The sequence below is a fragment of the Brienomyrus brachyistius genome, chromosome 5, assembly GCF_023856365.1.
Source record: "Brienomyrus brachyistius isolate T26 chromosome 5, BBRACH_0.4, whole genome shotgun sequence".
In the NCBI taxonomy this organism is placed as follows: domain Eukaryota; kingdom Metazoa; phylum Chordata; class Actinopteri; order Osteoglossiformes; family Mormyridae; genus Brienomyrus; species Brienomyrus brachyistius.
Genome location: NC_064537.1, coordinates 28,280,031 through 28,307,784, shown reverse-complemented (window position 1 = coordinate 28,307,784; position 27,754 = coordinate 28,280,031). Strand labels below are relative to the sequence as shown.

General features: G+C 44.0%; 1 long non-coding RNA gene across 1 annotated transcript; it reads left to right on the top strand.

Annotated features, from left to right (window-relative positions):
- LOC125742488 (uncharacterized) lies at window positions 1-22,783 on the top strand. Its single transcript, XR_007398120.1, has 3 exons — window positions 1-71; window positions 21,687-21,805; window positions 22,346-22,783. It is a non-coding gene; the product is annotated as an uncharacterized LOC125742488 (long non-coding RNA).
- The last annotated feature ends 4,971 nt before the right edge of the window (window positions 22,784-27,754 follow it).

The window sequence follows — 27,754 nt, the reverse complement described above, 5'->3', positions numbered from 1 at the left end:
AAATCGCCAGCCATCATTCAAGCATGGGCCCTCACCCTCTGTGCTTAAATTACATTCTGACCACAACAAGCGTAAGTGTTCTCGTCCTAATAGAGTGAATGTGTTTATTTTATTCATGTTACCGGAACAGACAGTGTATCCTTTTCAGGCAATAATTTGTTGTGCATCCTGATTTTGTTTGACACGGTGACGCAGGAAATTTCATATTAGACCACAAGAGTAGTGGTACTGCTTCATGAAATGGGTCCAGACCATCATTTATTGATCTAGAATGTTTTAGTAAGATGACGAGAGAGGAAAAGCGCATGGCCTCTTTATCCTCATCTGAAAGTTGTTTATGCCTCCCACAGTCTCAGATTGTTCACATAAGTATGTATCTCTGCATGCATGCGCTGTGATCAGAGTTGGGTAATTCAGGTCCAGAGAGTAAAAATCCAGACTGGGATTTTGTTTCAACCAACCAGTTCAGTACTCTTTGACTGTGACTCTTTATGCTTAACTGGTTGGTTGAAACAAAATCATGGTCTGGACTTTTACTCTCTAGAGCTGAATTGCCCAACTCTGCCTGTGATAGACTGGCATCCTATCTAGGATTCCCCTGTCCTTTGATTCCTGGAATAGGCTCCAGGTTCACTCTGATCGGGATAAGCAGTTCGATGGATGGAGCAACAGCAAAATCAATTCTTATTATTGTCCTCCTTAAGAAAGCATGTTGCTGTTCATGTCTATGCCGTTTTCCTAAATACACTCTCTCAGTGTTGAGAACATTAATTTCCCCACCAGATGGTAGTAATAGTCCATGCAAGTAATAATGCTCCGCTCCTTTTTAAAATGATGATCTGCATATCTAAATTGAAAGAGATTGCTGGGCCATAAATTTGGCTTCTAAAATACATTTATACATATTTTAATAGCTACGGTAATCTGAGGTGTACTTCACAGTAAGTTTATATGAGCTCAAGAGTGCAAGATTTAGGAAAATATAGGCTTAGATGACTTTTCTCATTCGCAAATGTTTACACAGCCGAAGCTTAGCAAGCAGAATACCTAGAGCTTAAGCTACATGCAAACAAGCTCTGTTTATCGCATAAATATGACATTTTCCACAGTTATGTCTCTTGGTCCCACAGACACTGTCACTGAGTGGGAATTAAGTTTATGCTAATTTACTGATTATCACGAACCCTCTGCATAGTAATTGTGCTACTCCTATTGTAACGGATATTATTGTTATCGCTCTCCTCCATCAGCGTGGAAAGCCGCACGTATCGATATCCTGCGCAGACGCCCATAAAGAGAAATGAGCCGCTCGATAGCACGTGACCTGATTTAGCGGATCTGCATATTCCCCCGCGTGCCTCGTGCTGCTCCCTGTGCACTTTGACCCGAGCGGTGCCCCGCCTCGCGCTCCCTGTCCTTCTTAATGAGGCTGCGATAGGTTTCCCATGACGGCGTCGCTGCTCGAACGACTGTCCCGATTACCCCAGCATGCCAACAGCTGCCTGTGCATTATAAGCGGTGCTAAATGACATTCGGTATCATAACGGTCTCCGCATCTCTTTATGGAAACTAATGAAATACAGATTCTTCTACTGTACTCACAACTAATACTCCCTATAGAGAAAAATCCTTAATTTTCAAATTGTACTGGTAGAGAGAATAAAGATGATTGTGATTGTAAATTATAACTGGGCATTGTGCTGTATTGGGCGGCTCTGTGAGTAACACTGTTGCTTCGTGTCTCCAGGGCTCAAGGTTAAATCCTGCCTTTCTGTGTGGGCGTGGAGTCTGTGTTTTCTCCCCGTGTCTCAAAGGGATTCCTCTGGGTACTCAGGTTTGCTCCTGCATTGGGATGACATGCAGTTAGGTTAATTGGCATCTGTGAATCATCTGCTGTGTGTGTGTTCTGCGAGGGACTGTCTTCCCTTCCAGAGCTGTGCTCTGTACTGCCTGGAACTCTCCAAGCTCCTCTATGTCCCTGATCAGGAGAAGATGGATGGATGAGATATGTTATGAATTCCTACCTTTGAGACGAGGAAGTGGCTCCGGTTGATAGGCAGTGAACCTGTCAAATAACCATAAAAGCAAAATAATTTAGAAGATTTTTCAGTTTTTGCTTTACCCTGGTAAAGCAAGGAACAAATCTGCATGCCTTTCAGGCAAAAGAGGGTATAATTTTTATTTAACGCTTTGAGACTGCTGATTGTCATGGGTATAATAAGCTTGTTTTTTACTTCTCACTCTTCTAAAATGCAAGCAAACACCATACTGGTACAAATCCCATATGGTTAAATATGTGGTAATGCAGTCCAAAATTTGTACTTTTGCTTGTCACTAGGGCTGTACCTTCAAGGGTCAGCCATTTGTACCTTTAAAGGTACAGTAGTAGACTAAGGAACATTTCTATACCATTGATGGTACTTTAATGCTGTTTTACCTTTGGAATGTTCCTCAGAGTCAATTTCTGTACCATATTAGGTACAATTATAGAGGTACAGCCCCAGTGACAAGCAAAGGTACAAATTTTAGCTTTTTTTTCTGACAGTGAAACTGGGTTGGGCTGCTGTTTCTTGTGATGTGGTTATTTAGGGTCAGATGAATCTTAAAGGTTTATGGATAGTTATGGGTCAGGTCTTCTGGGTTTCCAGTCTTATTAATTGAGTAGCAGAGATTGCACCTGTACCTTATAGAGCATTGCCTATTCCAGTGATACATATCTTACAAGCCTAATAAGCTCAGTAAGACCAGGCTTGACGATGCTCTATATGGAAATGGTCCAGAGTGCACGGTGGAGTGGCTCTGTAAACTCTGGACATGAGTGTGCACTGATGAAGGTGTGCATTCTCATATCTGCACCTTTGCACACGCCGTTGATGTCTAATTGACTGTGTTTTTTTCTAGGCAGCCTGGCCTGGGGGCTGTTGCTTAGCGCTTTCGCTTGATTAACCTCAGAAGATGCTTTGCAAATACGGTCCAGGACAGCCTGATCTCAAACGTCTCTTAGCAGTAAAACAAGGCCAGGTAACAAAGGCCTAAGGTAGTCCCCCAGTCTCTTGCTCTTCTGGTTCAGGCAAGCAGTATGCCCCATCATCAGAGGAACTGAGATCTATTTCATAACACATCTGTCCTATACTTGTCCACATTAATAACCAGTGTGTCTTAAACTCTACACTGCTAGGTGGTCAGAGCTTGGCTTAGAGTCATCTGCCTCATGCTGTTCTCTAACTGTCATCTTCTCCCACCTTCGCTTATTACACAGTCCGCTGGCAGAGTGTTATCAGTGCCTCGGAAAAGTAAAGCTGAGCTTGATTTGCAGGAGAGATCAATGCGTGATTTGCCTGTGAAATAGTAGCTTGTGGGTGGTTCACCTCTGTGTAGGGGGTGAATCCGAGGCAACTGGGAGACAGAATGGAGCCCTCATCCATTTGTAGTGCAAGGGGATGAGAGGGGATCTGCAGAGAGCGGATTGGCTGAGTCTATGACGGACCAGAGCTTCTGTGTCCTAGAGCCCTCCTACCGCTCATCATCATATCCAAACTCATCCTCCGCTTCTCCCAACTTATTCAGGAGTTGGTTTGAAGAAGAAGCTGTAAAGAGTAACGTATAGAAAAGCCATAGTTGTTGCCCTAAAAAACTGCCAGCCCCAACTAACAGGCAGCAAATTGAATTTATCGCAGATATAGCAATGTATGAGTCATTTGTGCAGATATCACAGCAACCCTTTGGGAAATGACCTGTGGTTAATTTAGTTTTTGTTGGCGTCAGGAGTACGAACGCTTTGTTTCTGTTGACATGACGCAGACGTGGCTTTCGCCCTAATGGCTCCTTCATGTCACTGTGTCATGATGACGGTAAATGTAGTAGAAACAGTATTATTATTATGTGTGAAGCCATGATATCTCGGGGAAGTCAATGATAATTGGAAGAACGATCAGTTTGACACGCTTGTGTTCTGTGGCAGTTTATGAAGTAATTCTTGTGTTTTATGCACCATTACTGGGCAAACAGCGTGCCTTTGCTACGTGGCAGTGTACAAATAGAAACGATATGGAAAAGCATAACTGACAGACGCAGTTATGTAACTCTCATGGATATAATCTCCTGCTCTATTTTGAAGGCACGTAGACAACTACAGTTTGGCCGCTGAAAGCTTTAAATGCTGACCGTCCAACATTGATTCACATAAAGCCTGCCGTAGGAGGTCTGGAACTATCTATTTATCATGCTGACCCAGTGCACACAAGGTCAGTGGGTCTTTTTGCCATACACACAAGTGAACATGAAAACTAAGCACGCCTGAAGTGTAGCTGGGCCAAAATAAGTAATGTGGAAAAAATAGGAATTGATACTGATGGACTCAAAATCAATTTTTATTTCATGTTAGTCCTGTAAGTAGCTTCCAGAAGCAATCAAGGGAGCTAGAATCCATACATCGCTGGGCATCTACTTTTTGATTGAATGTCCTACCGTTTCAGGATTTATTAGAATTGTGAAAATTAAAATCCTTGACGCGCTTCAAGGCATCGTGCAAAAGTCTCTGTAGCTTATAAACAAACTCTTTACAAGGCACATGGTGTATGGTTTTATTTTCTGCAGAATATATTATTAATAATTTGAAATAAATTTGCATTTATATCCGGCATCATATTAATTAATCTAATTATTGTTTTCGTCTGTTTAACGCGAGCCGGGATGTGTCATTGTGTCTAGGGCATTTTCGGCGTTTGTCTTCGTAGGTGGATGATTATGTGGTGTGTTTCACCACACTGCAGGCATGTTCGTGAAAGTTTGAGACCCAGTGAGGAATTGTATCCTTCAGATGGTGCTTCTGAGCCGAAGTGACTGGCAGCGATACCACCCCCCCCCCCCCCCCCAGCCCGCCTCCCCCGCCTCACAGGAGCGTCAGCTGGGGGACCCAAAGTGTCTCGCTGCTCTCTGCCATGCCTGTATGACAAACGAAATGAAATTCTCATTTCAAATGAGAAACCAGACGCGGGGGGGGGGGGGGGGGGGGGCACGGTTTTGGGGCACCTGGTGAACACTGGCCCGTTCACGCGACTTGGCGATACAGCCGGGCACGCGGGCGTGTGGAGTACGGCTCCTTTCCCCGAGCGAAGTTTCTCAATGTCAACGAATGGGGCTCGTCACTTCATAACCTCCCCGCGTCCCAGTTTGAGCCGTCCTCAATTGTGCTGGTGGTCCCTCCGAGGGACTGGGTCTCTGAGTCTGAGCCCCTATTAATAGACATATACTTGTCTGCACTACTTTGCAAGTCTTTTGTGGGACCTCCATATACTTTTAAGAAATTAGATTAGGAGTCAGATTGGAAGCTGATGGCGGCTCGTCTCTGTCTTGAGTGTAGGGTGCTGACCCCACGAAAAGTAATGGGAGTGGGGTAGGTAAGGAGCTGATGGGCCTAGTTTTGCATTAAATACCCGAGTATTGGGGTGGTTTCTCTTTTATATCACTTTTACGTACAGAAAGGAATCTGGGGTCACACTCGCCTGCTCGATTCTTGTCATGGTATCTCTTGACTTTGAGGTGTTGTTACCCAATGCTAGTGACCAGACATTCTCCGGTACCACTGGCCAAACAGCGCTTGTCATCCCATTGACACCAATTGACATTTACCATTAGAGTCCCTCGATCATTCACCAACTGCCCGCACTTTGAATAAATGTCAAAAAATGTCAGATGCCCATGGTTGCCCCACTTATTTTCAGGGAAAAAGGGGCCTTTTTTTTGCACGACTTTGTCTGTTTTGGCACGTCTGATGTCGGAGGCGTGGGCCAATCACGGCTGGCCGGCCACATGCCGCGGCCTCCATGATAATATCGAAGCATGGGACAGGGCTTGGGCGTTAATGAGCTCGCTAAATTTGGACAGAATAGCTTATTAATTTCAGACATTAGGCACAGTCTGAATTTACACTGAAACAAAACACATCTCCTTCCAGCAGAGATTAAGTTTTGCTAACGCTACACATCACACTGAAATGAAATGAAAAGTATTGCTCGATAGACACCAGCAAGAGTTTAAACCATCTTCCCGACGTAATATAATCAGTTTAATTAGTTTGGGGGGAAAAAAAATGTGTGCCTAAAACGTGTCCCTGCCATGAAACGCAAACTTTGAGCGGCGCGAGAGAAATGCAGAAGGGAGGTGCGCAAGCACACTCTCTCATACACGCGTCAAACGTCACAGTGAAAAACAAACTGGCACAGCACTGAACTTATAAGGGCAGCTTAAAGTCTGATCTGTGTATTCTTGAGTTTAGACTTAACCTTGGTCACACTGCACCTCTGGTATTTAGAATACAGGGCATGATTGCTGCAAAAACAAGCGTTCTAGAATGTATTTTAAATATACATGCATATATATACACAAGTATATTATATACACACTTGTGTGTCTGTTACGGGAAGGTGCTCGGAATGTTTAAAAGGGAGTACATTTGAAATATGCATTGCCTTCAGACATTGTGACAGTAGGGTAAACAGAACACAAAAAGGTAAGGTGGCATCGTTTCCAGGTAGCACTGGGAATTTACATTTCAATGAGGGACATGTTTGATACTGGCTTCCAGCTCCCAATGGGCCCTATTTGACTCACAGAATCAGCATCAGGGGTCTGATGCTGCTCTCAGATTGATGGTGGTACCAGTAAACAAGCAGTCGATCTCCAGCTATTTCCTTATGGTGTCCTAGTGGAGGGGGGGGGGGGATTGAGGATGGAGAGCAGAACCCTCCTCTGCTACATCCCCCCCAAGGGTTCACAGACAATCCAATCACCAAGGTCTGGACCAGAAGAGATACATCTGTGGCTTGAGGGGCCGGTACGTAGCAATTCCCATGGCAGATCTGCCCATTTCTGCAGTCCCAGTTTCCCGTCCTTCCCCCGTGAGCTGCTTTACGCTGCCAGCTACCCACAGGTCTTACACAATACTCCTGTCACTCATAAAGTGAAGAGAAAGTTAGCGTTTAACAGCAGCAGGACCATGTAATTAGGCATAAATAGGGTCTGGTTACTTGGTCCTGTTAACCCCTGAGATGCTTGGCTTTGAATGTGCTTGATAGAGAGAGAAGTTTACCATTCTCTCATCACATTGCCATTGAGAGCATACAGGCCATGACACACACATTAAAGAGGGACCCTCCCCCAGGCAGGGGGGGTCATTTAATAGTGCCATCATCCAGAACCCCAGTGGTTTTGAGTTGAGGATGAATGGCAAATGGGATTCCTACCAGCAAGCAGTCAGGTTCCCACATCAGCCGGCGATGCTTCCAAAAGCTAACGAGAGACTAGACCTTCAGCGGCAAGTTCCTCGTGGAGCTCCAGCATGCTGAGCATCCGGTGAACCGGGGCAGTAGCTCTGTGGTTTTCATTACAGACTCGTGTGCCTGTGTCTAAAAGGTAAGTGGTCCAAATCCTCCGGCTGGAAGAGTACCCAAGTCACCACTGGGCCCTTAAGCAAGGTCCTCAAGCCCGAAAACGGCTCTGGGCTGGTAAAGAAATAGCCGACCCTGTGCTCTGACTCCATGCTTCACTTTCACCTGTGTGTCTCATAGGGCAGTAAGACAGGAGCTGTGAAGCAGAGTCAGAGGTGGGTAGAGTAGCCAAAAATTGTACTCAAGTAAGAGTATAGTTACTTTAGAATAATATGACTCAAGTAAAAGTACTCATCCAAATAATTACTTGAGTAAGAAAGTACTTAGTGAAAAAACTACTCAAGTATTGAGTAACTTTTGATTTATTGTTTCAGAGCATGAATGTAGTCAAATAGACAAAAACAAAATAGCAATGCAAATTCTTTAACTAAAACAATAATAAATAACGTTTTCACAAAATGACAAAATATTAACAAACATAAATTAAGGCAAATTCAACCACAGGAAATGCTAATAACATCGTAACAATAACAATAGGCTCAGCAGGCAGAGATTATACGGAGGAACAGGCTGTGCATCGTGTGTGTATGTGTGTCTGTCTGTGAGGCTGCAGTGTAATAAATTACTCAAAAGCAATGTACATTTGACTGTTATTTATGACGTTATTACGTTATGAAATCCACAGCCAAAACACATATACTACAACATACTACAACATACCGCAACGTGCTTCCTCAAGTTCGAAGTCGAGTTCTTGTAGGTTAAAATGTCGACACGCTTAGACAGACACGTAAGACAGCGCATGACATAGCTGTTCTGTTTTATAATCTGTAATGAAAACATTGATCGAATGTGCGGCCAGGGGTGTTCTGCTTCTTCTGGTTCAAAATCACGCCGCTGTTTGCGCCATTGTTTTCTCCTTTCAGTCACTGCTCTGTGCGGCGCCGCGTAAATTTTATGTGGTCATGTGACTGTATGGCTCCATTTGATTGGTGAAACTGAGTGACGCGTTGTTATTAGCTACATTTGATTGGCGAAAAGGAATCATGTGACAGAACCCTTGGACTCTGTAGTAGCGAGTAGCGAGCATATGTCTTAGAATAACGTAGAGTAAAAGTACCGTTTCTTCTTGAAATTTCTTACTCAAGTAAGAGTAAAAGTATCATGCATTAAAACTACTCTTACAAGTACAATTTTTCCAAAAAGTTACTTAAGTAAATGTAACGGAGTAAATGTAACGCGTTACTACCCACCTCTGAGCAGAGTGTCAAGCCCCATGGAAGGCAGAGTGATGCAAGGGGGCAGTATGGATGCTGCTATGTAACCCCCCCCCCCCCCCTCAGCCTGTTCAGAATCACCAGCAGCCTTATTTATGGGGACAGTTTCCTGTGAGTAACAGGTCTTCTGTCTGGATTTAAGCACTGAGACTGGGCGCGGCTTCCCGCAAATACGCTGGCTGCCTCAGTCCCGCGCGGCTGAAGGCTTTACTGCTAACGGCCTCTTTATTTATGTGCAGGTAGGTCTGCATCGCCTGATCTCAGACAGCTATGGGCAGATGCGTTCTGCAGCCTGGGCCGCGACCCGTGCCAGTGCCAGGGCAGAGCCATTGGAACAAGAATAACATGCATGTAGGGGCGGCATGGTGGTGCAGTGGTTAGCACTGTTGCCTCACACCTCTGGGACCCGGGTTCGAGTCTCCGCCTTAGTCACATGTGTGTGGAGTTTGCATGTTCTCCCCATGTCGTTGTGGGGTTTCCTCCGGGTACTCCGGTTTCCCCCCACAGTCCAAAGACATGCTGAGGCTGATTGGACTTGCTAAATTGCCCGTAGGTGTGCATGTGAGAGTGAATGGTATGTGAGTGTGCCCTGCGATGGGCTGGCCCCCCATCCTGGGTTCCCTGCCTCGTGCCCATTGCTTCCGAGATAGGCTCCGGATCCCCCGCGACCCAGTAGGATAAATGGTTTGGAAAATGGATGGATGGATGGATGGATGGATGGATGGATGGTAGGGTCCCGGAAGTACAACCTTGATAAGGACTTAATATGGAAATGGAACGGTAGGTCTGTGATGAAAATCATACCAAGGTTATGAACTCGGGTTAGCTGTATTGGGTTTCAGAGTTTGACCCCCCCTCACCAAACCTTCGCAGCTCCACACAGTGAATAGTTACAGTAGATTGAGTTTATGACGACGGGGCTCCAGACAGACAATGCCACTGTACATGCCAAACTAGCTGCAATCCGAAGCATTAAAGATCGGGGAATCATGTTGGTGTCTTCTGTCCAGGTTTGTAAAATCCGTAACAGTGTTTCTCAGCCTGGTCCTCGGGGGGCCTCCAGATAGTCCACATTTTTGCTCCCTCCCAGCTCTCTCCCATTGTCTCCCAATACTCCTGAACTAAACATTCAAGAATGCAGAACTCCGGCAGAACTGGTACAGGTGTGCTGGGCGCTGTGAGGAAGCAGAAACGTGGACTATCTGGAGGCCCCCCAGGACCGGGTTAATAAACACTCATCTGCATTACCTCAGCTGGATGAGACATGCTATATTCTTCCATGGTTCTTACAACGTGGTCAATAATGATCTTTTCTCAGTGTGAAGCTTCTTCCTCGTGCCTTTGCCCAGCTTGTCTGTCCTCCTACAGAGAAACTGACGTACTGTCTGCTGGCCTCAGGACTCAGTCATACAGATGTTTGCAGTGAAGCGTAAGGCTAAAAGCTACGTTACATTTAAATCCACATCTGCTGATTCTCCTGAACTCCAGCATTGGTCTCCTGAGGCACATGTTCTGTCAAAAAACAGTACATCTCTTTTTGTTCCCCTCAAATTGGGTTGTTCCTACTCCATCATTTTTTTCCATTGTTTTAATACAATGTTAAAAACATTTAATTTAACGTTAATTTCACAGTACTGTATGTACGAGGAAACATTTAGATGTTTTATTTATGTGTTGTCTCTGTATTTGTATGTATTTTTGTGCAAGAGTAAAAGTAAATGAAAAAAACAAGTGCATCACAATATGAAACGGACAGCTATAAAGCGATGATTATTCAATTAGCTGTACTCAAAAGTCTTGAAATACATGCGATTTGATTCTGACTGAGTAAATTAGCAGCCCACTGCTTCCCTCAGAAGTGTTTTCCAAAGAAAATCCAATCAATGAGATGTTTCGCAGTCATAAACTTTGCTGACGCATTGCCATAATGTACATCATGCAAAAAAAGATGGAAAAGAACACAATGGATCTTACCATGAAAACTTTGCATGAGATTATGAAGATAACCAACCACAGGGATCTGAACAGAAAGCCTAGTGTTCTTAAGAGCTGGTAGAGCTGTGACCTCACGCCTTCATGGTTGTGGGTCCGATCCGGAACCTGTATATATACCCAGGTTCTTTGCCTGGTCACATGGCATTCAGCCTACAGGTAGGTGAACTGGTGACAATGTTCTTAACATGTCATTGGGTTTGTTCTCTGTGAGGGACTGGCGTCCGGGTTCTGCTCACAGAACATGACTTAGATCTCGTACAACACCGCATTTGACGGGTGATTCTGCAAAACGGAGAGATCAGATGAGTATCATTTAACATAGATTCAGTGAGATGTGCAATGCATGTAGTACAAAGTAATTCTGTGTAATTGTCATTTGACTGACTTGTCATGAAAAATTAGGTTAAATAAGTGCGTGAGAGCTCAGCTAGTGAGACCCTAGTTCAAACCGTATCAGTTGAGCAGTAATTTAAATGTTAATTTCCTTTTTTTTCTTTTAAATGTTAATTTCTTAGCAGCAGTGAGAAACTGGAGCCACGACCTCGCTAATGAGCTCCAGTATGCTAACATTACGCCCAATGTCAAGTGCAGGTAAGCAGTCTTTTGGTAACCTTTACTGTACCTGCAACGACTGATGACTATGACTCAGAAGGACACCTGTGAGGAGGTACAGTGAAGTGATAGCATGCTTTTTGAACCCTGGTTTGTGAAGTAGTTTGAGAGGGAGGATTTTACACCCCAGTCATACTCACACGTGCTCATGTTGCCACATTCCTCTAGGAACAGGAGCCCGAATCCCACAATTGTTCCATATATGTAGAACATACAACAAAACATGCAGTTAAACTAATAGGTGTAGCTACCAGTCGCCTGTGCTGAGCCCTGCAGGGGACCAGCATTCCAGCCCTGTGCCCCTGTGCTGCACGAGATTGGCTTCAGACCCATGCGACCCTGACGAAGATAAGCAGTGAGAAAATGGATGGGCCCACATATGCGCTCAATGTAATTTTATGTACAGGGCAGAGCGAAAAATGATTTGTTCAGAGGGATAACCAATCAGATTGTAGAGGAGGTGGGTCCAAGCAACTAGAGGAGGTGGGACCAACCAATCAGATGTCTTGGGCCCGCCATGAGCCACATATGCAAATACGACGCGGGTGGCCTGAAACACATGTAATTGATTGTGCCTGTGAAAGAAGCAGTGGCCACAGACATTTTCCTCTACTAAAGCTGAGAAGATGACAGTGCTGATCGCCTGATCACTCAGAAAAACAGCCATCGATAAGATGGAGCAAACCACAGAGATTAAATGTACAGCTCTGCTTGGAAGGCGTCACCCTCAAAGGAATGAGCACTTTGATGGTACTCGCAGCGTTAGCTGTCTGTGTAGAAATCTGCTCATTAATGTCTGTTATCAAAGGCACGTAGGCAGAGAGATTCCCGGCTGCAAGCATTAGATTTCAATAAAAAAAAAATATATAAAATAAATAAAATACAAGTACAGTGAGGCCAAGACACAAAGTTCATAATACTGAGGGATTGCCAAAGATAAAGTTCATGTATTAATTTGTTTGTTTGTTTATTAAAATCCTGGAGCGTAAATGCCGACACTGGTGAGGTTAAGGCGGGCGAACGGCGTAATATGAGAAGCAGCAAGCAGAATCCCACAGGCAATAAAATCTATATTTCCGAGGCGTGCAGCACATGCGGTGAATGTGAGATGGAAGTGCGCCTTCCCCAGGAAAGGGATGTGGCTCTGCTGGACGGTTTCTCATCGACCCCTCAAAAAACACCCCCCACCCCGCTCCTCCAGCAGACAGTAGTGCTCCCGGACAGTCTGCTGGAGATGAAATTTGTTCTGCATGGTGGGGGCTGCTCTAAGATCACAGGGCGCGTCCTCTCATTCCCCATGGCAAACACGGCGATGCTTCTTGCCATGAGATTTCACAAAAGCAGCAGCAGCACAGCCAAGCAGCCAAGCATGTTGGGGGTGGTGGGGGTGGGGGGTCCTGAATAGGATCCGTTTTTCTGAGACCCTAACAAATTTGGCTTTTAGGTGCAATTTCATGTGTTGTGTCAGAATCAGATGCTAAATTGGACTGCATCATTGTTTCATTGTACTAAGCCTGGACATGGGGAGTTATTGGTGAGGCAGGGGCCATATTTCTGGCATAGCGAGACTCATCACCCACTCTCAAGCCCTGGCAGAAATTCTAGACCAATCGAGCCACGGAGCTCTAAACTCCGAAGCTTCTGATTGGACGAAAAGTAGGTGCTGTTACTTCCCGGAATGCATGGGAGCCCACTGTGGCTGGTTGAGGAGGTGAGGCAGCCGTGTGGGTCGCCCAGAGGTGCCAGCGGCAACAGGGTGTCATGGTAGCTAAAGAGCCTATTAGTAAAGTGGAACATTGAAAATGGGGCTCTTGCTAGCTCAAGAAATATGAAGACAAGTTCTGCAAGCATTTTGAAGGTGCTAAAGCATCAAATATATTTCTGACAATACCTCTGATGTGAACACAGGCTATTTACACTGAGGGAGGGGGCTTCTGCCATGTCTGCCGCCGCCCCCATTTGAAACAATCCAGGTTGGTCACACTTCATTACCAGGAAGCATGTTGTTGTTTGGGGCTTGGCAAGACGTTGGTGAAATGTGAAATCCACCAGAAAATCACGTCAAATGGACTAACTCCACAGGGAATTATAAAAGTACGCTTTGTTGCCCGGAGTTTACCAGCAGTAGACTGAAAAAAACATCCGTGGAAATTTGGGACAGTAATATTACTTACTCAGGCTCTAAAGGAATTTTGAATACATCATGCTTTATTCTTGGTTGTAAATAGGGGTGATGTGTGGCTCTGTGGGTTAGTGCCAGTGATCATAAGGTTGCTGGATCAAACCCCCCGGCTGGAGAAGTGATGTCACCATTAGGCCCATGAGCCCTTAACCCCTATTGCTCCAGAGAGACTCTAACCCTGCTCTCTGATCCTCACTTGTAGGTCATTTTGGGTGAAAAGAGTCTGCTTAATGCATAAAAATAAGTCTTAGGGATCCAGTAGCACAGCTGTAGAGCTTGCAATTTCAAATGATTGTTAGAAGGAGGAACATCAGGCACTTCAAAAGAGAAAACGCCCACCCCCTCCCCCCCCCACTGCAGTACACAGAGGGCTCACTGTCCAAGGCTGAGTGCTACTTAAGAACGGAGATGGGCTGGGGATTTTATGCAATAAAATTCACGGAGATGTACTCTCACTCCTGTAAACCAGGAATGCCAGGAAGTGCACTGGCCGATCTGCATAAGCTCTTTGCTGATCCTGCGGGGGGGGGGGGGGTTAGCACATGTGACAGTGGTGACATTATCAGCAGAGTGACAAGATGCAGCCGGAGGCCTCCGGTTTGAAGACGGCCCCGGAACGGCGTCCAGGTCCTTCCTTACCTCGCTCGCAAAAGACGGGGACCGGAGTCCTCTGGGGCCACACAATTCTTCCCACATCATGATGAATAAACCGCCGACTTTCATCCATTATCCCCTGGAACAAATGCGCTAACATAGCGTTTCCCAAATCCGGTCCTCGGGGACCCGCAGACAGTCCACGTTTTTGTTCCCACCCAGTTACCTTAAAATGTAGACTGTCTGGCAGGGACCAAAAACATGGACCGTCTGTGGGTTCCTGAGGACCGGGTAGGGAAACGCTATGCTAACATCTTATCATGAAAAGCATTTAAAAAGGTCACTCATCATTCCACACAGTTCAAATAATACAATCGGCTGTTTTGACTAAATAGGAACATGCAAGATGGTGAAAGCAGTATTTAAATGAGCTGGATGTGAAGATAACAGATTCTTTAATTGTCGTGGTTTCGAGGCAAACACCACGTAAGAGACGAGGGTGATTTTGGGTTGGGGGTTGTTAAGGATGACTTCTCTTTACACTGGTCTTTATACTACAATGCAGCTCAGGTGTTAAGATGGGAAAACTATTCCTTTGGAAACAGCGACTGACAGAGAGGAGGTTATGTAAGCCGTGTGTAGTGCAGAGCCGGCTGGAGCATGTCGCTTTAACAAGCGCGTAGTCTCGTTCCTCGGGGCAAAGCCAGTCCAACATTCCTTTGATCTGACCACAGTTTGGCCCCTCCAGCGATGCTGATAGGCTAAGTTCCCCTTATGCACTGCACATGGAATTTCAGCAAACTTCCATTCTAAGATGATTTAATTTTGTCAGAGCTGATGCAGTAGAAATTATTATGCTATCTACATTTACAAAGGAAGATCAGGTATCCTTGTCTTGTGTCAAAGTCTGTTTAATTCAGGGTAAGTAAATAAGTGCAGGGATGAAAGGTGAGGTGCTGGTCGGAGAGGAGGTCTCAGTTGGAAAATGTTTAGTTTATTTCTAAAAAGCATGGCTCAGAAGAGAAGGAAAGAGTGTTGTTCATGTGGTGTGGAGCGAGTCGTATTAATGGTGACATTTCCCTTGAGTGTAAATACCAGTAGGTTTTAGCAATGTGCACTCCTGTGTCTATATGCATTGTGTAAAAAATAAAAACAAGATTTGTTATTGCTACAATGTGAATTAAATGTTATGGTATGTTACGTTACTTAGTACATCTTTGTAATTATTTAGAACCTGGTAATAATATGCTAACATTCCAGTGAAATGTGTTTTGTTTTTCATTGCTGATTGTAGTAAATGCATTAGATTAAATGAATATTAAGGGTCTTTTGTGTGTATTTATTTTTTATTTTTTAATTTTTTACATGGACAGCCAGAACTAAACTATTTGCTTTGGGATGGTATTTGTGAGATGCCCTTTACCACTTGATCAATAAATAAGAGCTTTTACCGGACTGGCATTTGTGGGCTAATTGTTTATCTTCTTTACAAAATGATTTTGATAACAAATAGGTAAAAAAAAAATGCCTAACGTAGTTTCTGAGTACGTGTTTAGCTGATTAAGTCCCAGCCAGATTCCCCGCAAGTATTCTGACAAATCCTTTTCAAAACTTTCAGAAATAATGTCTCCGTGGCCGAGATACGATGCAGATTGTCAGCGTCGCCTGTCTGCCGGGACATGCTGAGACTGTCGTACCCAGCGGCCTTGGCCAAGCACACGTGTTCACGTGCACCTGACTCACATGTGTTTGAACCCCTTTAACCAGAGGTTCCTAGAATGGATGACTCATTCTGTAACATGACATGAAATGAGGCTGTAGGCATCGAGGCTCTCTACTTCCGATTCTGTCCAAAGAGGGCATGACTCATTTCGAGGTTTCCTTCAAATCCTTAAAAAGAAAATGAAAAAAAAACACAGAAAAAATTCTTTAAACACTGCCGAATGTACTGCAGTTTGGCACAAGTCAGGGAGATTTCTGGGAGCTCTGGACATGCTCATTTGGGTCTGCTGTTACCAGATAGGATGTCAGCGTCGAAGGTGCACACCCCTGTAATTCTGAAAGCCCGTCTGATGGAACATACTACCGAAATTCATCTCGAGTTATATTTAATCATTGTTTCTGCACAATGACCAAGGAGTGAGCTAGTGAACAGAAATACAAAATCATTCACATAAAAATGTTCAGCTGAATGTTTGGGTCCTGTATTTAAAATCCTCCATGTTATTTTAACCTGTCCCATAGTGGTCTTATGTTATTCATACGTTTCACAAAACAGATATATTTCCCACTTTAATGAAATATATATGAGCAGTTATTTTAGCTTTGCACGTTACATTTTTCTGCTGGGCTGGTTTTTGTTCCGATATTTCTGAGATATTTTGTATCTCCATTCTTCTGTTTCTTGAATTCTGTAAATGGCTTTGGGTTAAATATGTACCCAAATGTTTGTTCATAGTGGTTTTATCTCACCTATTTGAAATTCAGTCCAATGACTAATGAGTTGTATTTCCCGCACAGGGAGGGTATCGCAGTGTTTTGCACGGTGAGGTTCTATTCTGCTAGTCTTCAGTACATGGGAGATGTTAATGCTTTCAAACAGCCCTGCCTGGTTGCATAGCAACTAACTTGTCAGACTGCTGTACCCCCTCACCCAACCTCCGCCCCCCCCCAAACCTTCCCATACTGACTAAACTACAGTTCCAGGTAAAGCACTTCAAGAGAAGAAACTGAACGACATTCAGTTTAATAACCTTGAGAATAACAGTTTGCCCTTTCCAACCATCACGTCGCATTCCCAGTAAACAAAGATAACTTTACAGAGAAAGGACGTGTGCACAAAATAATCCCTGCACACATTTCTGTACTATTCTGAAGGAGAACTGAAAATATTAACAAAACATACCAATGAATAATAAGAATGTGTTTTAAGGGTGTATTTTTAGGGCATAAAAAGTGGGAGAAGAGGTGCTGCAAATATGTGCTCAGTGGCCAATTTGTTAGGTGTACCTACTTTTGCCTGAATTGTCTGATCACAGATGCCATTGTGCACCATACCACCATTGTGCACCATACCACCATTGTGCACCATACCACCATTGTGCACCATACCACCATTGTGCACCATACCACCACTGTGCTGAGCTGTTATCTGTACAATCGTAGCCAATCTGGCCGCTTTAGTGAGTCTGGCTGCTTCTAACTTCTCTCATCAAGGAGGGGCGGTTGTTTCTGAGATGCTGGTGTCTTGCACCAACAATCACACCCTGTTTAAATCGCTTAGATCAAACGTCTTAAGCCATTCAGATGCTCAACCAAGCAAGAGGGGAACCTTCTGACCCTGTCTGTGTGCTGTACGTGTTCAGGTACAGTAATATGATTCCCCGATTGTAGGACCAGGCTGTTTGTATTAGCAAGTGGATGTACTCAACATACTGGTTACTTTGTGTACTGTATATTATAAAGGAGCTTTTTTCAGGTTCTCGATAGATAGATAGATAGATAGATAGATAGATAGATAGATAGATAGATAGATAGATAGATAGATAGATAGCTGAGGCTCACCCTGTTATAAAGGCCCCCACGCTCTGGCCACACATGGAGGCTGTGGAATCAGCTGAATGGATGCAATAACAGGGTCGGTGGGCAGGGGGCGAGCTTCTCTGTACCGCATGAAAGACGGTGACGTGAATGCCCAGTGACACACGTCTGTATACTCCCTCCTGCTGGCTCCCAAGGACGCCAGCTCGTGTTCTCTATTTGTTGACTCTGCATGCTGACAGACCAGATCGTCAACGGGGGGCGTGGGGGGGGGGGGATTGGTGTGAAAGCCCAGCAACGGAATAATCTCATTTAGGCATGACTGCCTGGGTAAGCACAGTGTCTCGGACAATGGCCGTGGGGCTCCGTGTTTGGGAAAGACAGCCGGGGAGGGCAAGGGAGCCCCAGAATGCACCAGCCAGGCCAACAGAGAGTGCTAGTCCTACAATTTACAGGGACACTTCGAACCGTGAGCCGCGTCTTTGAATTGCGCCCCCTTCTGGCCATAGGATGTACTCATGCTCCCTTAATGACTGCTGAGTCACAGCTTGAAGGTATACTGTGTCCCCAATGTCACATGCCGTTCATGCAGGAAGCCGGTTAGCATATACTGATAGGGGACATTGCCAGGGATGGTGGTTGTCACGGCAAGCTTTATGAAAATACCAGCGTATTTTTGGTCCACTTTAGCCCAGCTTGCGGCACCTCAGATACAGAAATACAGGTGGGATGCATTTAAATATACAGCAACTGTGCAAAAGTCTTAGAGAGTCATGGAAAATTATGTTTGGGGGAAAAAAACTGTGATTTTATATCTGTCACAGCATGTCAGCTGAACCATTTCAAAACCTCTGCTAAAATCACCCCAGTATTTGCAGGAATCATGCAATACAGCAATGCATTTTATGACCGCCAGCATGCATGTTCAGCTAATGAAATGGTGAAACTTAACAAACACATGAAAAGGCTGAGGTGTCCCTGAGGAGAGGTTTGGGAACTGAAGTGGTCTTCATCGAACCATCCAGCAAGATATCCGTGACTTTTGGGAGAACAGAAGATATTCGTCTTAAATAGTGTTTTTGTTCTGAGCAAACATACTTTTACTACCCAGATAAATAGTTTTACACATTTTCTGTGACTGCTGGAAACTTTTGCACAGTACTGTACCCGTGGTTTCATGGCTATTATAAAAATGACTGATCAAAAAAGGTCTTTTATTCCATCTTTTTATTTAAGAAAAGCGTACATAAATGTGATCAAGCAAACGAGTATAATTACATGCATAAAATTTAAGCCTATTCCCCTGCCAAGTTAAATTGTATTCTGGGGTGTGCAGCTTGGTGCAGTGTAACACTCTCTGGTGTTGATCACTATCACCTGCCAGGATTTTTCTGAACCAGTATAATAGAGGTATACAGTTAAGGTCCTGGAAGTAAAACCTAATACCAAAATTTCCACTAGCTGTTGCCTGTTTCATGCCTCATCATTCAAGATGGGCGTCATTTAAACCATAGGTGTCATTAGTGGTATACCTATATTTTATTTTGTCTTATCTAATGCCCTCCTAAGTCTTATTGGTGGACAGTATGCTTTTGTTTTGCATTTTGGTGGGGATATTACAACTAACAGTTTGTTAATGGCTTCCTTAGCAAACAGTTCTAAAATACTGATCATCTTACCATTACTACATAAAGTGACCTTGAATAGGAAGGACATTTTCTGCACTCTGAGTTTTTTATTTGCACTCTGAGTTTTACTGCATTGACATTATTTTAAAATGTATAACTCTGACTGTGTGTTAATGGAGTTCACGCCATGTTCAGTGCTTCCGTGGAACCATGCTTTATAAAGATGGGCTGTAATTCGTGGCTGTTTCTCTGCTGTTTGGTGCTTGTTGGTCATACAGCTTTTGTGGAGGGTGGTTGAGGGTTCATGCCCTGTACGGTCTGCAGAGCCTAACAAAGGCTGCTGGGATATTTTTAACCACAACTGACTCTCTTCGTCGTCTTCAGTCAGTGTCACTGGGGAGACTATTTTGAAGAGTCTCAGGTGAAACACTGAAAATTATATTAAGGTCTTTGAGTTCAGCAGCCTTGTCAAATTTGGTTTAACCAATGTTTTCAGTTTGAAGAATATTTGAGATTGCAAAAATAAAGAATAATGGGATATGCCAGTAAAGGCGGAAGAAGAGTTGAAGAAAGTTGGTATAATATGTCAGGAAAATGATCAGTCAAGGCAATAAATAATGAGGAATTTTCATATCCCACAACTGCTTATAGGGTGAAGGAGCCTCTGGGGCTTATGACAGGGTAACAAGAGTACAGGGGACAGCGTACGAGGCAGGGGACCCTACGGACTGACTAGCAGTCACTCGCCATGGGTAACAGAGATACTTGTGGGAGAAAACCAGAGGGGCAGGAGGGGTGATGTGTCGCCCCACCCCCTCCCCCACATGCGCTCACATAGAGCTAATAGCAGGAATTATTATTAATACTACTACGTCCTCCAATGGTCTGTCATCACATGTGGGTGACACCCTGCCAGGTGCCCCCCCCTGATAGACTCCAGATCCCCCCCACAGGTGTCTAAAGAGCCATGTCTTGATGGACACAGCGATGTGTCCTCACCTGCTATGATCTTCGACACACATCCGCCATAATACTCCCGGAGTTCCCCCTGCCCGGCTCCGTCCGGGTTCCCGTTTCCCCCCTCATGACGATGGGAGGCGCAGTTCAGGTCTTTCTCACTGTCCTTCATCGCCCGTGCTGCCAGCCTGATCCTGCTCCGGCTTGGGCCACAGTGTGAAAGAGCAGCTGTCCTGCGTTTGTGTAATTGGGGACCTGCATTTTTTTTCCTTCCCATTTTAATGATCTTTCGAGGCTCTTGTGTGACATTTAACAAGATTCTTTTCAGATCCACCGACGTCTTCCTTATCCCCTTTCATTCCCATTCGGTGTGTACGCCACCACCGGAACAACGGCGCTGCCCGCAGCGCTGATATCCCACAGCACGCCCACGCCTGGTTGGCACGTGTCTGATGAGAGATGGCATGGCTTGTTATGATTATAAAAAACACAAGAGAACCCTGATCTCTCCCTGCACTCTCAGATATGACACAAAGCCTGTAAACACAGCCGGCGAGCGGAATAACACAAGAAACACAGGGGGGGTGTTTGGCCAGCGGATTGCGGAGCCTCCTGAGACATTATCCCATGTTGGTAATGTGTATTAAACATTTCACAGCTGCTAGTACTGTCATATTAATACGGAATCTTGTATTGCATAAGCAATTATAGACGTTATATACACTGATCAGCCAAAACATTAAAATCACCTGCCTCATATTGTATAAGCCCCCCCAGTGCTGCCAAAATAGCTCTGATCCGTTGATACATGGACTTCTGAAGACGTCCTGCAGTATTAGGCACCAATACATTAGCAGCAGATCCTTTAAGTCCTGTAAGTTCCAAGGTGAAGCTTAGATGGATCGGACTTGTTTGTCCAGCACATTCCACAAATGCTCGATCAGATTGAGATCTGGGGAATTTAGAGGGCAAGTGTACACCTTTTCATGTTCCTCAAACCGTTCCTGAACAATTTTTGTAGTGTCGGATGGCATATTATCCTGCTCAAAGAGACCCTTGCCATCAGGGAATACTGCTGCCATGAAGGGGTGTACTTGGTCTGCAACTATGTTTAAGTCGATGAAATACGCTGAAGTAACATCCACATGAGTGTCAGGACCCAAGGTTCCCCAGCAGAACATTGCCCAGAGCATCACACTACCTCAGCTAGCTCGCCTTCTTCCATGCATCTTGGTATCATCTCTTCCCCTGGTAAACGACACATACATACCCAGCTGTCCACTTGATGTAAAAGAAAACATGACTCATTGGACCAGGCCACCTTGTTCAATTGCTCCATGGTCCAGTTCTGATGCTCACATGTCCATTGTAGGTGCTTTCAGTGCTGGAGAGGGGTTAGCATGGCCGCTCTGACCGGTCTGTGGTTACACAGCCCCCATACACAGCAAGCTGAGATGTACTTTGTGTTCTGACTTTCTATCAGCATTAACTTTTTCAGCAATTTCTGCTACAGTAGCTCTCCTGTGGATCGAGCAGACAGGCTACCCCAAGCTCCCCATGGACACCAATGAGCCTTGAGCACCCATGACCCAATCGCCGGTTCACCAGTTGGTCTTCTTCGGACCACTTTTGGTAGGTACTGACCACTGCATTCCCAGAACACCCCACAAGACCTGCTGTTTTGGAGATGTTCTGATCCAGTTGTCTAGCCATCACAATTTAGCGCTTGTCAAAGCTGCTTAGATCCGTACATTTGCTCATTATTCCTGTTTCCAACATATCAGCTTCAAGAACTGACTGTTCACATGTCTAATATATAATTGCACCCTTGACAGGTGCCATTGATAGGAGATAATAAATCTTATTTACTTCACCTGTCAGTGGTTTTAATGTTATGTCTGATCAGTGTATACTTTTTCTTAGGTACTCCTACATAGCAGATATGCCATTTTAATGTTTCTGTGTTTCATTTCTATGTTCTGAGAAGCCAATCAGGCATGCAGTTGTGGCACTGAGCTGCTATTATTGAACTTATTGCCTTCCTGTTAGCTTTAAAGGCTTTGGCCAATCTTCTCTGGTTATTCTCATTAATAAGGTGTTTTCAGTCACAGAAATGCCCCTGACTGGATGTGTTTCCCTTACACGTTTCTCTGTAAACTGTCGACACCACAGTGAGTGAAAATCCCAGGCGGCCTGCTGTTTCCGAGAGGCTAGAAGCACGTCTGGCACAAACAGTCACACCATTGCATGTCGAAGCCACACCGTAAGTGAACCTGGTGACCCTGTCTGTATGATTCTCTATGTATTCAGTCGTCGCTGTCTGATTGGCTGCTTAGAGGAGCAGGCTGTTTGCATCAACCGGCAGGGGTACTGAATAAATGTGCTGTATATATGCACACACAGTCTTTAAATAGAAGATAACTACTCTTCTGAAAATTTATGAGCATGAACTATAACGGTGGACCTTAGATGCCTTGTTAGTGTTGTAGTGATTCAGTAGCTTTAAAAAGCACCTATTATAGACCAGTCCTGTGGGAGAGGATTGGGGGGAGGGCTTTTTAGATAAAACATACATGCATACTGAGCTGTTTTGAGCCTGGGTGAGTGAGAGGGGACAGGTGAGAGTGTTGGTGCACAGCAGAACCTTTCAGTTTGCACACTGGAGAGGATCCATTTTCCTTCTTGTAAAGTGCATTGTTTCTCTTGCTTTGTGTTTAGAAAAATGGCCCTTCTGAATGTATACATTGGATTGCTGCGAGATACACCTCGGACACCTTTAGTGAAATCAGTGTACGGATGGTGATTATTGAACCTTTGTGTACAATGCTGTTGTTATTCTTGTAGAGCATCACAGTGGGGTACAAAAAAGGCACCTTTGAATCAGGCAAATCCAGAGGCAGAAAAGAGGTCCTTCACAGAAAATGCTGCTCATCAGTTTGTATTGATTGCTGTTCTGCTTTGTTGCCACAGTTATGTCCAGAGAGGGACATCAGAGGGGCATGGAGACCCTGGCAGAATTAGGAAGCCCAGCACTTTATAGGGCCCCCAAAATCTACCCCCGAAGTCAGCAAAAAGTACTGGGGGGACCCTAGCAGATGGTCCAAGGTAACATTTTGTCAGGGGGCTCAAAATTTCTTGCTACCCCCCTGTGTGTAGGTTCACAATGCTCAGTTTATGCACTCACAATGCTCTGCTTTATTAGGGTGTTTTCATTTGACAGGAAGTCCGTCCAAAGGTTCACATGACTGCAGGTCACACAATCCTGAGAATGAGCTGAGTTACTATGATGATTGGCTTTGGTATCTGTCACTAGTTACCCTTTTAAGTGTTACAAGTATGAGCCTTAGTTCTTCAATGACACATCTATCCGGTGCCGAGTTCTGGGTTTCTGTTCCACCCTGCCGAAAGAGACAGCTGAAAACTAGTTTACAGTATGTCGGTAGCTGGTTTTAGTTGGTCTAAAATGGTCTAAGATGGTCATGTCCCAGTTCTTGCTGCTCATTGATGGTTTAATTGGATGGGTCACCAGCTGATCATGCTGGTATGACCAGCTAAAGCATCAAACCATCATTCGAAAACATACCTTAAGCTGGTTAAGTACCGTAAGTTGGTCATCCAGCTTTAGCCAGTTATCTGAGATTCACTAAACTGGAAACGCTTGTGTAGTCGAAGTTTAATTAAAACAATATCCAAGTTGAAACTTTACACAGTAAAGCGTGGTGTTTGCATGTAGCAAAGTCAATGGCTAATTGACGATTTGTCCTTCGACTTTGGAACGTGTTACACATCTGTCTTACAGATCTTATCGAAGATCTTTGAAGATCTTTGTTCGGCTCATTGGCTTATTGTGATGTCATAAAAGAGGAGACAGTGTACATGCATACATGCGTGGTCTTTTGCACATTGCAAGAGACAGCAGTCCAGAGTCTTCCGTGGTGGACGCTGTTATCTAAAGTAATATCAATTTTGATGTTTTAATTTGGGTTATACCTCAAGCAACAGTCTGCACTGAAAACCTCTGGAAAAGGGGATCACTCAAAATCACCTGTTTTTGCAACAAACGGAAGAGGCTCCCGCATCACTTCAGCGCTGCAAGATGTGCTTACGCCACACCGTTCACTCGCAGAAAAACAAAATCAATGGACTGATTGAAACAGCCAACAGCCTGCCTGTTGTCTCTGAATGAAGCAGACATTCAATTTGTTGTGCCTTGTGTAATGTTTACGAGACGGACACATGAACAGTGTCAGTGGGCAGTGGCTTAGCTGCAGAAGATTTGTCAGAAATGAGCCTATGTGGGAAGTGAATGATTGATAAACACATGGGCCTGAACACAAAGCACCATCTGCCCCTCGGTAATGCAAGAATACATGTAAGAAATAAGCATTTTGGTAAAAACAAAAATTTATAAAATGGAAAGAATACCTATGTGTAACTGGCCCCGCTGTCATGCTTTGTTTCATGTGGTTTCCTTTGACATTGATTTCCTTAACATTGTCATCACTTATCCAATCACTCTGCACTTCAAAAGAAATGAACAATATCAACATAACCTAAGATAATAAGGCCTAAGCATGATAAATACAAAAGGATTTTCTATGGGCCCTTCCATTACGGCTGGGTCAAGTATCAGTGTGAGGCATGCAGGATGCTTGGTGTAATTGATTGTTCCAAGGATGCAGAGGGTAAAATGTTCTGGCAGTTTTCCTGAAAAGATTCCATAGTTTGACATTGTTAACCCTTTGAACCCTATACATTTTTGAGCATTTTTCTATTATTTTGATTTTCGGCTTATTACATGGTATGTACATGAATTAGCCACATATGCTTTATGGTTTTGTTTTCAGGATATTCTGGGCTACTCAGATATGTCATAAACTGACGTGTAAATGCTGACACAGTCTTTATCATCCTTCTTATGAGGAAAAATTACTTGCGCCTATTGAAATTTCTCATGTTTTAGTCTCATCTAATATAAAAATTTTGCAGACACTCCAAATATAATCTTATAAATGTTGAGATTAGAGTGTCTATGATGTGGAATGCAGGGGTTTCATTGGGGACATTTCAGTGGCTTAGTACTGTGAAGGAATACATGGTTAGTTCCAGGTGGAAATGAATATCTTTGATTTTACATCCATTTGGTAACGTGTTGAAGTTATCTGATAGATATCAATGCATGCTCTTATATTTTTTATTTTTTTATTACTTTATAGCATCTCAAAGAAATTAAAATTGAAAAGCCGAACCCCAAACATACACACATCCCCACAAACATACAGCAACAAATAACAATGGACACCGAATCCTAATATAAGCACAAAGCAAATTCTTTTAGGCATAACAAACATTCAATTAGTTTATATTTACCGTTCTGACGATAGTTGGTAGTCCATGGATCATCGTTGTCCCACTCTGTCCCTTCCCCATTTGGCCAGCAGGTGTTGCTGGTCATCCCGTCCCTCATGTTGTCAGTCTTTGTGTTTTCCTCACCTCCCTGTTGGCTGCATAGCTCACCTTGTTGAGCATGTGGTTGTCTGTGAACTCTTCTGTCCTGTGTTTGAATCCCATCTCCTCTGTTTTTGTATAGTGTTTCATTGTATGAGTTTTTCTAGTTCCTGTGTTTTCTGATTTGTATTTGGTTTTGGTTAAATTCTTTGTCTTTTCTCGTGCTTCTACCTGTCTGTTATTCCCCAATGTTAGTTTCGGTTTCCCTGTTTCCTTGGTTAGTTCTTTGTTTCCCTGTTCAGTTCCCTGAGTTAATTAGTTTCACCTGTTGCCTGTTCTTGTACCTGCCCTTGTGTGTTTTCCTGATTGCTCCTTGTCCTGCACCTTCCCCCTATTGGTTTGTCTCTTTCACTCCTGCTTGTTATTACCCTGTTCAGTTTTTGTATTTAAGTTCCTGCCTGAGTTTTAGTCCCTAGTGGTTCATCGTTTGTGATTGATTCTTATGATTCTGTTAATTGTGATTCTTGGTGTTACATGTATGTTCTGCTTACCCGCCTGTTTGTATTTAGTCTTTGTTTATCCCCTTTTGTTTTTGACCCCCTCGTGGTCCTTTTGGTTTTTGTAGTATTCTTAATGTTTTATGTTTTGTTATATAAACCACTGTCTAGTGAGCCTCAAGTGGGTCGTCCACCATTTCTGTTCCCCGCCTGCACCATGCCCTGTCCCCGCTCTAAACCCACCCAGGTCATTAACACAAATATACGCTTTGCGTTCCTGGGTGTGTTTTGGAGGATAATGTTTAAAACATATGCCTCATTGCACTCAGGATTACTCTGGAATACTTTAGCACACAATGTTGCAACTTGGACTTACCGGATCAGGTAAGTCCTCTTAATTCCAAAGATGCACAGAATTCTTGTCTGTGCATTATACCTATGCATTATTATGAGCCTGGTTGCAAAAATTAACACATTTTGCGTTTGGCTTTTAAGGGTAAACGCTATTTAAAGCTTTGTTGAAATACATAAAGCACTTGTTTCTTCATTATATTGTTCCTCATATGATGGCAACGGTGTCTCTCGTTTCTCACCTTTTCCTTAATCTAACTTGTTAGCAGTTTTCTTTCCATTCAAGGCTCAAATCTGTGTCAATAATATTTAGCATAATCTCACTGGTATGTGACATGAGGGAAATTGTATGTTAGTTTGCATACTCTGTCAGGCCTATGTCACATCCTGCCTGCCATGTCTGCCTCACCTGCTTATCTCCTCTCTAGCGTGGCCCTACCAAGCCACACTTAGTGTTCATTAGTCTGTCCTCTCGTTCCTGCCCTCATAGTGATCACGCCCAGCTGCCTTCTGTTTTCTTCCTTGTTGGTTTTGTACTTAAGGGCTTCCCAGTCTTGCGTGCCTCAGTTCCATCATTGACGTTATGCCTCCCTTTGCCCTAGCCTCCCCTTTTTGATCTCCTGGTTTTTTTTTTATAGCTCTGATCAGTCTCTTTACATGAACTCCCTCTTTTTTGAACTGCTTCCGCTTGTCCATAATAGCCTCATTTCTCTGGTATGGGATCTAAACTGATCTTTTAAACTGACCTGAGTTATTTTCCAAATGGGTGGATTGAAAAAAATTTTTTTTACGATGTTTATTTCCTGATTTCCATGTTTATTTCCTTCTTTCTTTGAAGATGTTATTGTAATATTGTGCATTTGACTTAGTGGTTATTTGGCATTTGCGATTGTGTGTAATTATTAAAAATTGATTTACACGTATGAGTATTTTGTTTGTTATTGATTTTATCTGACTCTGAAATGGCTTGAATCGGTCGCTCAGCAGACTGCACTGTTGCCACACACTGCTAGTGTCAGGGTTTCAAAGCTCTCCTCTCCACCGTGTGTGGAGTTCGCATGCTCTACGAATGTTTCTTGGCTTTCCTCCAGATTCTCCGGATCCCTCCTAGAGCCCAAAGGCATATAGTTAAACTCAAAGATGCTAGATGCTAGCCCGTCTTTCTGAGGGTGTCTCCTGTGATGGACTGGCATCTCATGCAGGGTGCACTTTAGTCTTATGCTCCAGACCTCCCTGTGACCCTGACTAGGATGAGTGCTTAGAAGGTGGATGGAGGCTAAAATAA